A 14,736-nucleotide genomic window follows, 5' to 3' on the forward strand; every position below is an offset into this window, starting at 1 on the left:
ATCTGCCTACTGATGACAGTGGGGAGTTAAAGCAGAAGGAGACGACAGAGGATGAGATGGTTGGATAGCATCACTAACTCAATGGACATGAGTTTGAGCACACTCTGGGAGATGGTGAAGGACAGGGAAGCCTGGTGTGCTGTGGTCCATCAGGCAAAGTTATCAGGTTGATCAGCAAACATAGGAAAGCCCACCATAGGGATCTAATGGCAGATGGCCTCGTAAGTGCCGCTGGTTCCACCATCAGTTATAAAGCCTTTGGTTTTTGGATGACCTAGCGTTGAGTGACTTTCAGTAAAATTATTAATTATAATTCAGAATAAAATGAGAAATGGGCATTATAAGGCACTGTAAAAAGCAATGTTTTTAAGATAACAGATGGTTACACACAGGAAACTGCATTTAAATTGCTTTCAGACCACACAGCCAGAAACTCCTGTCTGCTGGAGAGATAAGTGAAGACTTCATGAAAGAAGTGCTTTGTCACTTGGACTTCACAAGTGAATTCAAGATTGGCAGATGAACAACTTAAAGAACACCCTGGGTAGAAGAAACCACATATGCATAAAAAGGGGGCATTCAGAAATATGTTCTCTAGAAGATTAAGGGAGTCATTTAATCTGATAAGAATGGTGTCAAGATCACACAAAGGGTAATGGTAGTGACTGTGGAACCAAAGAAAAGAGAATCTTCATTTTATTAAGAAATATGCTACCTATTCATGGAAATGATGTGGATTTTATTTCTGTAGAAGATGGAGAGTCACTGGTAATAAATAAGGAGCAGTTATTTATCAGTAGTATTTAAAATACTCCTACACAGGAGAACCAATAGGTGTAAGGAAAGCATTCAGAGGTAGAACAATAACCCATTAAGCTACTCACTGTTAGAGGCAATTATAGGCAAAATGAAGAGATTTTAATTTTGGGCATAAGGGATGTGACCATGTAAAATACAGTGCCAACTATGATGTGTTTTCCTTCTCCCCTCTAGTGTTGGAAGTAAAAACACAGAAGTTTTCTTTCTGAATGTCTTTATAATAAACACTTGATAAGTTTATTTCCTATTGAAGTACTATCACTCTGCTCAGCTGTTAATCGTGTTTTTAGGATTTGTTCTGGCAATATTTACCAAGAAGGTCATTCTGGGGGAATTCAGTTATACAGATGAGTATTGGGTACTAAGGTGTCTGGCTTTTTGTCATCATGTCTCCATAGACCTTGTTAAGGTAACAAAAATACCTTATTCAATGAGTTTAAAGTTATAGCATTAGAATTCAAGAGATTAAAAGATAACTAGCTAAACGTCTTCCATACGGCATATAAGGAAGAAAGGATGTGTGATCTTAAGCAACGAAAACTACTAATGCTCTGACATCAGTAGGAATACTTATATTTTACATACTTATTACTGTATTCAATCAGCTATGGAATATAATCATGACCATTCACACATGATGGCATAGACAAATGATGTTTACATTTATAAAAGAAGACTTTTTTTTTTGTAATTTCTAAGTATCAGTAAGGCTGTTGTAAAAGTTCCAACTTTGTGATAATAAAATTGATCCAGTGGACCATGAACACATTAACAGTGAACCACGAAGGAGTGAGAGTGGCAATCTGTAGTTTCTATGCCCAGTACAAAAGTAAGGTATGGGTTTTGGAATTCCCAATCAATTCTCATACACTGGGTTATAATTTATAGTGTTTAACCTCTATTTGCTCTGGGACTGTAAAGTAACTCTACCAGCAAAGAAACAGCATAGGTCATTAGGAGAAGATTACAATATCAGAAAACAAATTATAAAAGTAGTTCAAAATATACAAAGACCCCAGGGGAATTTTATGTATTAGAAAATAAGGTACCACTCTATTTTATGGAGAAAGAGGCTGCTGAATCTTTTCCATGCCACTTTCCTTAAGCTTGATTCCTTCTTACAGTCCCTCTCCCTCCTCAATCAGGAGGAGCAATGTGACAGGTAGGAAGCAGACTCCATTAAGGGCCAGACCTTACGATGCACAGGGTTTACTTAAGGGCAGGACCCCATCTTCTCTTCAATCCTCCTGATTCAGACTTTGTCAGGACCAAGTCACCAGGGAGGCTGATGTTTCTCTGTCTCTAAGTCACTGTGCCTGGATGGGATCTGGAGGTCTCTTGGGGAGCCCTGACCATCCTTTCTCTGAATAGCACTGTGCAAAGCACACTGATAGGGCTACTTTAAAATTTAGGGGAAATGAAAGGGGCCAGGATTATCTGGCAAGTACAGTCTGCATGATGCCTTCCAGACTCTTATCACTATTGCATAATGCCTTTGTGCTACTACACTTACTGTTAAAATTTAACTCTTGAGAATATTTGTATGTTTACTGTGTCCTCAAGAGTCCTTCAATGAAAAGGAGCAAATGACAAAGCAGAATTTGATGGTTTATCTTCCTGCCCATAATCCCATTATATCAAAATTCATACTGGATCTCTTAGATATTTTCCATTTTGATAATGTTAATCCAAAGTATTGTTAATAAAAGATACTCTAAACTACTGTCAATCAGTCAGTTCAGTCGCTCAGACTGTCCCACTCTTCACGACCCCATGAATCGCAGCACGCCAGTCTTCCCTGTCCATCACCAACACCTAGAGTTTACTCAAACTCATGTCCATCGAGTTGGTGATGCCATCCAGCCATCTCATCATCTGCCGTCCCTTTCTCCTCCTGCCCCCAATCCCTCCTAGCCTCAGGGTCTTCTCCAATGAGTCAACGGTTCTCATGAGGTGGCTAAAGTATTGGAATTTCAGCTTCAGCATCTGTCCTTCCAGGGAACACCCAGGACTGGTCTCCTTTAGGATGGACTGGTTGGATCTCCTTGCAGTCCAAGGGACTCTCAAGAGTTTTCTCCAACACCACAGTTCAAAAGCATCAGTTCTTTGGTGCTCAGCTTACTTCACAGTCCAACTCTCACATCCATACATGACCTCAGGAAGGACCATAGCCTTGACTAGATGAACCTTTGTTGGCAAAGTAATGTCTCTGCTTTTTAATATGTTGTCTAGGTTGGTCATAACTTTCCTTCCAAGGAGTAAGCATCTTTTAATTTCATGGCTGCAATGACCATCTTCAGTGATTTTTGAGCCCCCCAAAATAAAGTCTGACACTTTTCCCACTGTTTCCCATCTATTTCCCATGTAGTTATGGGACCAGATGCCATGATCTTAGTTTTCTGAATGTTGAGCTTTAAGCCAACTTTTTACTCTCCTTTTTGACTTTCATCAAAAGACGTTTTAGTTCCTCTTCACTTTCTGTCATAAAGGTGGTGTCATCTGCATTGCTGAGGTTATTGATATTTCTCCCAACAATCTTGTTTCCAGCTTGTGCTTCTTCCAGTCCAGCGTTTCTCATGATATACTCTGCATATAAGTTAGATAAGCAGGGTGACAATATACAGCCTTGATGTACGCCTTTTCCTATTTGGAACTAGTCTGTTGTTCCATGTCCAGTTCTAACTGTTGCTTCCTGACCTGCATACAGGTTTCTCAAGAGGCAGGTCAGGTGGTCTGGTATTCTCATCTCTTGAAGAATTTTCCACAGTTTATTGTGACCCACACTGTCAAAGGCTTTGGCATAGCCAAGAAAGCAAAAACAGATGTTTTCTGAAACGATCTTGCTTTTTCCATGATCCAGCAGATGTTGGCAATTTGATCTCTGGTTCCTCTGTCTTTTCTAAAACTAGTTTGAACATCTGGAGGTTCACGGTTCACGTATTGCAGAAGCCTGTCTTGGAGAATTTTGAGCATTACTTTACTAGCATGTGAGATGAGTGCAATTGTGCGGTAGTTTGAGCATTCTTTGGCATTGCCTTTCTTTGGGATTGGAATAAATACTCACCTGTTCCAGTCCTTTGGCCACTGCTGAGTTTTCCAAATTTGCTGGCATATTGAGGACAGCACTTTGAAGGCATCATCTTTTGGGATTTGAAGTAGTTTGACTGGAATTCCATCAACTCCACTAGCTTTGTTGGTAGTAATGCTTTCTAAGGCCCACTTAACTTCACATTCCAGGATGTCTGGCTCTAGATGAGTGATCACACCATCGTGATTATCTTGCTCATGAAGATCTTTTTTATACAGTTCCGTGTATTCTCGCCACCTCTTCTTAACATCTTCTCTTCTCTTAGGTCCATACCATTTCTGTCCTTTATCGAGCCCATCTTTGCATGAAATGTTCCCTTGGTATCTCTAATTTTCTTGAAGAGATCTCTAGTCTTTCTCATTCTATTTTTTTCCTCTATTTCTTTGCATTGATCGCTGAGGAAGGCTTTCTTATCTCTTCTTGCTATTCTTTGGAACTCTGCATTCAGATGCTTACATTTCCTTTTCTCCTTTGCTTTTCACTTCTCTCCTTTTCACAGCTATTTGTAAGGCCTCCTCAGACAGCCATTTTGCTTTTTTGCATTTCTTTTCCATGGATATGGTCTTGATCCCTGTCTCCTCTACAACGTCACGAACCTCCATCCATAGTTCATCAGTCACTCTATGTATCAGATCTAGGCCCTTAAATCTATTTCTCACTTCCACTGTATAATCATAAGGGATTTGATTTAGGTCATATCTGAATGGTCTAGTGGTTTTCCCTACTTTCTTCAATTTAAGTCTGAATTTGGCAATACGGAGTTCATGATCTGAGCCACAGTCAGCTCCCACTCTTGTTTTTTTCTGACTGTATAGAACATCTCTATCTTTGGCGGCAAACAATATAATCATCTGGTTTTATCTGGTGATGTCCATGTGTAGAGCCTTCTCTTGTCTTGTTGGAAGAGGGTGTTTGCTATGACCAATGCGTTCTCTTGGCAAAACTCTATTAGCCTTTGCCGTACTTCATTGCGTATTCCAAGCCCAAATTTACCTGTTACTCCAGGTGTTTCTTAACCTCCTACTTTTGTATTCCAGTCCCCTATAATGAAAAGGACATCTTTTTTGGGTGTTAGTTCTAAAAGGTCTTGTAAGTCTTCATAGAGCCGTTCAGCTTCTTCAGCGTTACTGGTTGGGACTAGACTTGGATTACCGTGATATTGAATTGTTTGCCTTGGAAATGAACAGAGATCATTCTGTTGTTTTTGAGATTGCATCGAAGTACTGTATTTCCAACTCTTTTGTTGACCATGATTGCTACGCCATTTCTTCTAAGGGATTCCTGCCTGCAGTAGTAGATATAATGGTCATCTGAGTTATATTCACACATTCTAGTCCATTTTAGTTCGCTGATTCCTAGAATGTCGACGTTCACTCTTGCCATCTCCTGTTTGGCCATTTCCAATTTGCCTTGACTCATGGACCTAATATTCCAGGTTCCTATGCAATATTGCTCTTTACAGCATCGGACCTTGCTTCTATCACCAGTCACATCCACAGCTGGGTATTCTTTTTGCTTTGGCTCCATCCCTTCATTCTTTCTGGAGTTATTTCTCTACTGATCTCCAGTAGCATATTTGGCACCTACCGACCTGGGGTGTTCCTTTTTCAGCATCGTATCATTTTGCCTTTTCATACTGTTCATGGGGTTCTCAAGGCAAGAATACTGAAGTGGTTCTCCATTTCCACCTCCAGTGGACTACATTCTGTCAGACCTCTCCACTATGACCTGCCCGTCTTGGGTGGCCCCACATGGCATGGGTTAGTTTCATTGAGTTAGACAAGGCTGTGGTGCGCGTGATTAGATTGACTAGTTTTCTGTGATTATGGTTTCAGTGTGTCTGCACTCTGATGCCCTCTCGCAACACCTACCATCTTACTTGGGTTTCTCTTACCTTGGATGTGGGGTATCTCTTCATGCTTCTGCCGCGTGGTCCATCGCAGCCGGATCCAGGGTCCGACCGAGAGGAGCTACTCCACATTCAACGTCAGGAGGGGAGGCAGTGAGGAGATACCCCTTGTCCAAGGTAGGTCTTCATAGAGCCGTTCAGTTTCAGCTTCTTCAGCATTACTGGTTGAGACATAGACTTGGATTGCCATGATACTGAATTGTTTGCCTTGGAAACAAACAGAGATTATTCCGTCATTTTTGAGATTGCATCTAAGTACTGCATTTCTGACTCTTTTGTTGACCATGATGGTTCCTTCATTTCGTCTAAGATATTCCTGCCCATAGTAATAGATATAATGGTCATCTGAGTTAAATTCACCCATTCCAGTCTATTTTAGTTTGCTAATTCCTAGAATGTCAGTGTTCACTCTTGCCATCTCCTCTTTGACCACTTCCAATTTCCCTTGATTCATGGACCTAATATTCCAGGTTCCTATGCAATATTGCTCTTGGTAGCATTGGACTTCACTTCCATCACCAGTCCCTTCCACAACTGGGTGTTGTTTTTGCTTTGGCACATTCCCTTCATTCTTTCTGGATTTATTTCTCCACTGATCTCCAGTAGCATATTGGCCACTTACTGACCTGGGGAGTTCATCTTTCTGTGTCCTATCTGTTTGCCTTTTTATAGCGTTCCTGGGGTTGTCAAGGCAAGAGTACTGAGTGGTTTGCTATTTCCTTCTCCAGTGGACCATATTTGGCAGCTTCTGGTTACCAGCATACTACTCTCTGCTTTTACATTTTGACTATTTTAGATTCCACATATAAGTGATATCATGTGGAATATATCTTTCTCTGTGTTTTCAAAAAGATGAAAAGAAATGAGAATCTCTAACTAGACTAACCAGGAAAAAATTACAATCTTGTTGTAACTGAAAACCAATTTTGATTCAGTTAATAATTAGGCACAGATGGCTAGCACACATTAGGTTTAGATAGTATCTAATAGTAAACAAAAAAAAAATAGTAATAACAACAGTTAGTATTTCTTCTAGATCCTTGAATATGTGCCAGTGACTATTTGGATGTTTCAAATGTACTAAAAAAATTTTCCCTACAGCAACAATGGGAGGTTGGTTCTATGATTTTCAGAGTGAGTGGTTATACCTCTGTGAACACTGTAGTCTAGTTTTCCATCATTGTTGGTTATATCTAATGAAAACCTGCTAAATGGTGTTCCTTTCTGCTCTTGGCCCTTTGCAATCCACCCCAGTGACTACATCCTGTGATTATTTAAAAAAATAAAATGTGATCCTATCTCTTCCTTTCTTAACTCTTTTAACTCTCTCCCAATTCTTCTATTAGATCTTTCAAATTCCTTATGATGACCTCTCTTCAACTCATCTCTTCAACATCATCTGCCTCTTACTCAGCCACTTCCCATTTAGACTAAGCTTAAACTTCTTGGAAACTGTCATTACTATTCTACCCGCTTTTCTTTCATGTTTTCCTCCACCCCTACCGTATCCCTTTTACTTATCCCTGAACATCCTTCAGATTTCACCTGAATTATCAGTGCTTCAGAGATAATTTCCATAATTCCTAATGGATATTTCAATAGCATGTGTGAAAGTGAAAGTGTTAGTCAATCAGTCGTGTCCCAGTCTTTGCGACCTCATGGACTTCAGCCTGCTAGGCTCCTTAGTCCGTGGGGTTCTGCAGGCAAGAATACTGGAGTGGGTTGCCATTCCATTCTCTAAGAATTTTTCCGACCCAAGAATTGAACCCAGGTCTCCCACATTGCAAGCAGATTCTTTACCATCTAAACCACCAGGGTAGGAATTTCCTTATTATGATACCGAGCATGAAATTTTTATGACTTTCTTGTATTCTGGCTTTCCAGGTAGAGTGCCAAGTGGCACAAGCCGGCTTTACGCCACCATTTCTTTATACTAGCACTTACTTCTGGAATATTCTAATCATTGAACAATTATTCTTTTAGTGAATGTCTGATGTTTTATTATGTGTTGAATAATGAAGTCTTTCATTTTTTTTCATATATTCTCAAAGTTTCCCAGGTATCCCATTTGATTCTGTAATAATTAAAGTCAGACACTTGAGTTGTTATAGGAATTTCTTTGAGTTTCTAATTGTTAATTTTATCAAGCTTCTCGCATCCAACTCACTCTAATCAAACATTCTAAATTAAGAATGCACAATTATTTCTATTGAAAATGCAAAGTAAACAAAGCAAAACAGGAATACCTTAGGTGAAGATTTGGCAGGTTTGCAGAGCAGGCCTCCAACAAATTCAAAATTTGGTAGCACTGGGAGAGGAAATTCTAAATCCCAGTAGGTTTGAATGAGCTGTATTTCAGCTTTCCAATCATTGTCTTATGTTGTAGTGGGTCTTCCCCCTCCTTTTGAAGGAGAACAAAAACAAATCTGAGAGGAAGTGACAATATTGTCAAATGCATATATTAGGTAATTTTTGGAAAAGAGCTTGGAGTGTTTTAGCCAAAGATGTTTGGAAGTGTTTGTTTTTTGATAAAGCAAACATATATGTGCATGTATAATATATGATAGGCATGTGCCTGGCAAGTTGCTTCTGTCGGGTCTGATTCTTTATGACCCTGTGGACCATAGCCAGCCAGGCTCCTCTAGGATTCTCCAGGCAAGAATCCTGGAGTGGATTGCCATCGTCTCCACCAGAGGATCTTCTGGACGCAGGGGAGCCAGAGGGAGGTGGTGGTGGCGGGGGCTTGTGGGGGTGGGATGGGCAAAGGACTATCTCTTTTTTGCCCTCAGTTTTTAAAGACAGCTTTGTTTGACATAGACTTTTTGGCTGACGGTTTTGTCTTTCAACACTTTGAATATATCATCTCACTGCCATGGAGCATCCACAGTTTCTGATGAGATATAAGTAATATCTTATAGGAGTTTACTGGTATGGCTGTATTATCTTCTATTAGTGCTTGAAGATTTTCTATCTTTAGCTTTCAACATTTCACTAGTGTCTGTGTATGACTCTCCCATGTTTATCCTGCCTGGAATTGATTGAAACCCTGGGATATGTAGACTGATATCATTCATCATATTTAGGATGTTTTCTGCCATTATTTTTTGAAGATTTTGCTTTGCCTATCTTTCTTACAGCACTCCTATATTGTGTATATTAGTGTATTGGATTATGTCCCACAATTTGCTGCCCTTGTGTTCATTTCTCTTTATTCTTTTTTATCTCTGTTCTTTTGATTGTATTATCTTATTGATCTATATTGAATTTGCTGGCTTTTTCATCATGGCTTCAACTTGACTACTGACTCCCTCTAGTAAATTTTTTTTCTAGTATTGTAATTTTCAACTCTAAAATTTTCATTTGATACTTTTGAAAACATGATTTCTATCCCCTACGTTGTATCTCTTACTTTCTTGGATTTCAAAATCACTGTGGGTAGTGACTGCAGCCATGAAATTAAAAGAACATTGCTCCTTGGAAGAAAAGCTATGACAAACCCAGACAGCACATTCAAAAGCAGAGACATTGCTTTGTTGACAAAGGTCCATATAGTCAAAGCTATGGTTTTTCGAGTAGTCATGTATGGATATGAGAGTTGGATGGTAAAGAAGGATGAGTATCCAAGAATTGATGCTTTTCAACTGTGAGAAGGCTCTTTAGAGTCATTTGGACAGCAAGGAGATTGAACCAGTTAATCCTAAAGGGAAATCAACCCTGAATATTCATTGGAAGGACTGATGCTGAAGCTGAAGCTCCGATACTTTGGCCACCTGATGTGAAAAGCTGACTCACTGAAAAAGACCTTGTTGCTGAAAAAGATTGAGGGCAGGAGGAGTAGTGGGTGATAGAAGATGAGATGGTTGAATGGCATCACCACCCAGATGGACATGAGTTTGAGCAAACTCTGGGAGATAGTGAAGAACAGGAAGCCTGACATACTGCAGTCCATGGGGTCACAAAGAGTCAGATGCGACTGAATGACTGAAAAACAACAATCTCTGACTTATAGATTCAATTGAACGGGACATTATTTTATACTTCTCTTTACATCTTAAGAATGGTTTACTGAAGGTGGGTTGCATGCTTTTAGGAATTCAGAGTCCTCCATTTTGGTGTAATATAAGGATTCACAATGGTCTCATGGTCATTTGCTTGTGTGCCTCTTATGTTGCTTCAGTCATGCCTGACTCTTTGTGTTATCCCTGAACATCCTTCAGATTTCACCTGACTTATCAGTGCTTCAGAGATAATTTCCATAATTCCTACTGGATATTTCAATAGCATGTGTGAAAGTGAAAGTGTTAGTCAATCAGTCGTGTCCCAGTCTTTGCGACCCCACGGACTGTAGCCCGCCAGGCTCCTCTGTCCATTGGATTCTCCAGGCAAGAATACTGGAGAGGGTTGAATGCCCTTACTCTATGGGATCTTCCCAACCTAGGGACTGAATCCACATCTCTCATGTCTTCTGAATTAGCAGTCCGGTTCTTTACCACTAGTGCCACCTGGGAAGCCCACAATTGTTTATACACACACACACACACACACACACATCAATGTATATATTTAGTTTATCATTTCACTTATTTGAATGGTTTGCCTTTCTCATGGTTTCCTTTGGGTCATTGAATACAATTTACAATAGCTAATTTGAAGTTTTTCCCTGTTTGAACAATTAGTCTCTCTCATAGTCAGTTTGTATTGCGTTTTTTCCCCCACATGGAGGTCATGTTTCCATTTTTATTTATATGTATGGTGAAGTTTTTGTTAAACTGTAACATTTATATAATAAGAGTATAGCAAGTCTGAATACTTATTCTCTCCAGGTCCATGTATTTTTACTGCTATTTGTTCAGTAACTGAATGGACTATTTTAGTGAAGTCTTTTTCCTCTACTATGTTAAAGCTATGATATGACTACTTGGAGAGTGCAGCCTTGGGCATACACACATTCCCTGGGCTGACAACAGTTATGTGGGACACTCCTTTTCACTGTCTCTCTTTTTAACTGTTAGCCCTCACCAGTTGTTGGGTGATTGTGCTATAGTTTTGGATAATATCTTGGAAGTATAAATTGCTCCAGCATCTGACCCCAAAAAGTTCAGATTTTTTTGCAGGGATGCTTTGGAATTCAACATCTGATGTGTGTTCTGACCTCAGAAAGGGTCTTCTCAACTGTGTCTTTCATTGGTTTTCTAGGGTTTCTGGTAACTTCCCAGTGGTTTAGCTCTTATTTGTCGGCTGCAACTGGCGCGCTAAGCGCAGGTGGCTGCAACGGGCGAAGCGTGGCCTAGAGAAACTACCCCACGTCCGAGGTCAGGGGCAGAAGCTGGGAGGACCCCATGCCCGAAGGGTGGCGGCCAAGAGGAGTTACCCCACGTCTGAGGTAAGGGGCAGCAGCCGAGAGTGCCAGGCTGCGATGGCGCAGGAATGGCCAAGGGGAGCTACCCTGCGTCCGAGGTCAGGGGGGACTGCCAAGAGGAGCTACCCCGCGTGCGAGGTCAGGGGCGGCTGGGAGGAGCTACCCCATGCCCCAAGCCCGAGTCCAGGGGCGGCGACCGGCAGGAGCAACCTCACGCCTGAGGCCAGGGGCGGCAGCCGGGAGGAGCTTCCCAACGCCCCCATGCCCGAGGCCAGGGGCAGCGGCCGGGAGGACCAGCCCCACATTCAAGGAGCCATGGCTGCGCGGGTGTAAGATGGCCCAGAGGAGCTATCCCACGTTGAAGGTCAGGAAGGGCGGCGGTGAGGAAATACCCCTCATCCAAGGTAAGGAGCAGCGGCTGTGCTTTGCTGCAGCAGCCATGAAGAGATACCCCATGCCCAAGGTAAGAGAAACCCAAGTAAGATGGTTGGTGTTGCAAGAGGGCATGAGAGGGCAGACACACTGAAACCATACTTACAGAAAACTAGTCAATCTAATCAAACTAGGACCGCAGTCTTGTCTAACTCAGTGAAACTAAGCCATGGCCGTGGGGCAACCAAAGATGGGTGGGTCATGGTAGAGAGATCTGAAAGAATGTGGTCCACTGGAGAAGGGAGTGGCAAACCACTTCAGTATTCTTGCCTTAAGAATCCCATGAACAGTATGAAAAGGCAAAATGATAGGATACTGAAAGAGGAACTCCCCAGGTCAGTAGGTGCCCAATATGCTACTGGAGATCAGTGGAGCAATAACTCCAGAAAGAATGAAGGGATGGAGTCAAAGCAAAAACAATACCCAGCTGTGGATGTGACTGGTGATAGAAGCAAGGTCCGATGCTGTAAAGAGCAATATTGCATAGGAACCTGGAATGTCAGGTCCATGAATCAAGGCAAATTGAAAGTGGTCAAACAAGAGATGGCAAGAGTGAATGTCAACATTCAAGGAATCAGCAAACTAAAATGGACTGGAATGGATGAATTTAACTCAGATGACCATTATATCTACTACTGCGGGCAGGAATCCCTCAGAAGAAATGGAGTGGCCATCACGGTGAACAAAAGAGTCCAAAATGCAGTACTTGGATGCAGTTTCAAAAATGACAGAATGATCTCTGTTTGTTTCAAAGGCAAACCATTCAATATCACAGTAATCCAAGTCTATGCCCCAACTGGTAATGCTGAAGAAGCTGAGGTTGAATGGTTCTATGAAGACCTACAAGACCTTTTAGAACTAACACCAAAAAAAGATGTCCTTTTCATTATAGGGGACTGGAATGCAAAAGTAGGAAGTCAAGAAACACCTCGAGTAACAGGCAAATTTGGCCTTGGAATACGGAATGAAGCAGGGCAAAGACTAATAGAGTTTTGTCAAGAAAATGCACTGGTCATAACAAACACCCTCTTCCAACAACACAAGAGAAGACTCTATACATGGACATCACCAGATGGTAAACACCAAGATCAGATTGATTATATTCTTTGCAGCCAAAGATGAAGAAGCTCTATACAGTCAGCAAAAACAAGACCAGGAGCTGACTGTGGCTCAGACCATGAACTCCTTATTGCCAAATTCAGACTTAAATTGAAGAAAGTAGGGAAAACCACTAGACCATTCAGGTATGACCTAAATCAAATCCCTTATGATTATACAGTGGAAGTGAGAAATAGATTTAAGGGCCTAGATCTGATAGATAGAGTGCTTGATGAACTATGGAATGAAGTTCATGACATTGTACAGGAGACAGGGATCAAGACCATCCCTGTGGAAAAGAAATGCAAAAAAGCAAAATGGCTGTCTGGGGAGGCCTTACAAATAGCTGTGAAAAGAAAAGAAGTGAAAAGCAAAGGAGAAAAGAAAGATACAAATATCTGAATGCAGAGTTACAAAGAATAGCAAGAAGAGATAAGAAAGCCTTCTTCAGTGATCAATGCAAAGAAATAGAGGAAAACAACAGAATGGGAAAGACTAGAGATCTCTTCAAAAAATTAGAGATGCCAAGGGAACATTTCATGCAAAGATGGGCTCGATAAAGGACAGAAATGGTATGGACCTAACAGAAGCAGAAGATATTAAGAAGAGGTGGCAAGAATACACAGAAGAACTGTACAAAAAAGATCTTCATGAACCAGATAACCACGATGGTGTGATCACTGACCTAGAGCCAGACATGCTGGAATGTGAGGTCAAGTGGGCCTTAGAAAGCATCACGACGAACAAAGCTAGGTAGGTGATAGAATTCCAGTTGAGCTATTTCAAATCCTGAAAGATGATGCTGTGAAAGTGCGGCATTCAATCTGCCAGCAAATTTGGAAAACTCAGCAGTGGCCACAAGACTGGAAAAGGTCAGTTTCATTCCAATCCCAAAGAAAGGCAATGCCAAAGAATGCTCAAACTACCACACAGTTGCACTCATCTCACATGCTAATAAAGTAATGCTCAAAATTCTCCAAGCCAGGCTTCAGCAATATGTGAACCGTGAACTTCCTGATGTTCAAGCTGGTTTTAGAAAAGGCAGAGGAACCAGAGATCAAATTGCCAACATCCGCTGGATCATGAAAAAAGCAAGAGAGTTCCAGGAAAACATCTATTTCTGCTTTATTGACTATGCCAAAGACTTTGACTGTGTGTATCACAATAAACTGTGGAAAATTCTGAAAGAGATGGGAATACCAGACCACCTGACCTGCCTCTTGAGAAATTTGTATGCAGGTCAGGAAGCAACAGTTGGAACAGAACATGGAACAATAGACTGGTTCCCAATAGGAAAAGGAGTTCGTCAAGGCTGTATATTATCACCCTGTTTATTTAACTTCTGTGCAGAGTACATCATGAGAAATGCTGGACTGGAAGAAACATAAGCGGGAATCAAGATTGCCGGGAGAAATATCAATAAGCTCAGATATGCAGATGACACCACCCTTATGGCAGAAAGTGAAGAGGAACTCAAAAGCCTCTTGATGAAAGTGAAAGTGGAGAATGAAAAAGTTGGCTTAAAACTCAACATTCAGAAAACAAAGATCATGGCATCTGGTCCCATCACTTCATGGGAAATAGATGGGGAAACAGTGGAAACAGTGTCAGACTTTGTTTTGGGGCTCCCAAATCACTGCAGATTGTGACTGCAGCCATGAAATTAAAAGATGCTTACTCCTTGGAAGGAAAGTTGTGACCAACCTAGATAGCATATTCAAAAGCAGAGACATTACTTTGCCAACAAAGGTCCGTCTAGTCAAGGCTATGGTTTTTCCTGTGGTCATGTATGGATGTGAGATTTGGACTGTGAGGAAGGCTGAGAGCCGAAGAATTGATGCTTTTGAACTGTGGTGTTGGAGAAGACTCTTGAGAGTCCCTTAGACTGCAAGGAGATCCAACCAGTCCATTCTGAAGGAGATCAGCCCTGCGATTTCTTTGGAGGGAATGATGCTAAAGCTGAAACTCCAGTACTTTGGCCACCTCATGCGAAGAGTTGACTCATTGGAAAAGACTCTGATGTTGGGAGGG

The sequence above is a fragment of the Bos javanicus genome, chromosome 6 (assembly GCF_032452875.1).
Source record: "Bos javanicus breed banteng chromosome 6, ARS-OSU_banteng_1.0, whole genome shotgun sequence".
Taxonomy (NCBI): Eukaryota; Metazoa; Chordata; class Mammalia; order Artiodactyla; family Bovidae; genus Bos; species Bos javanicus.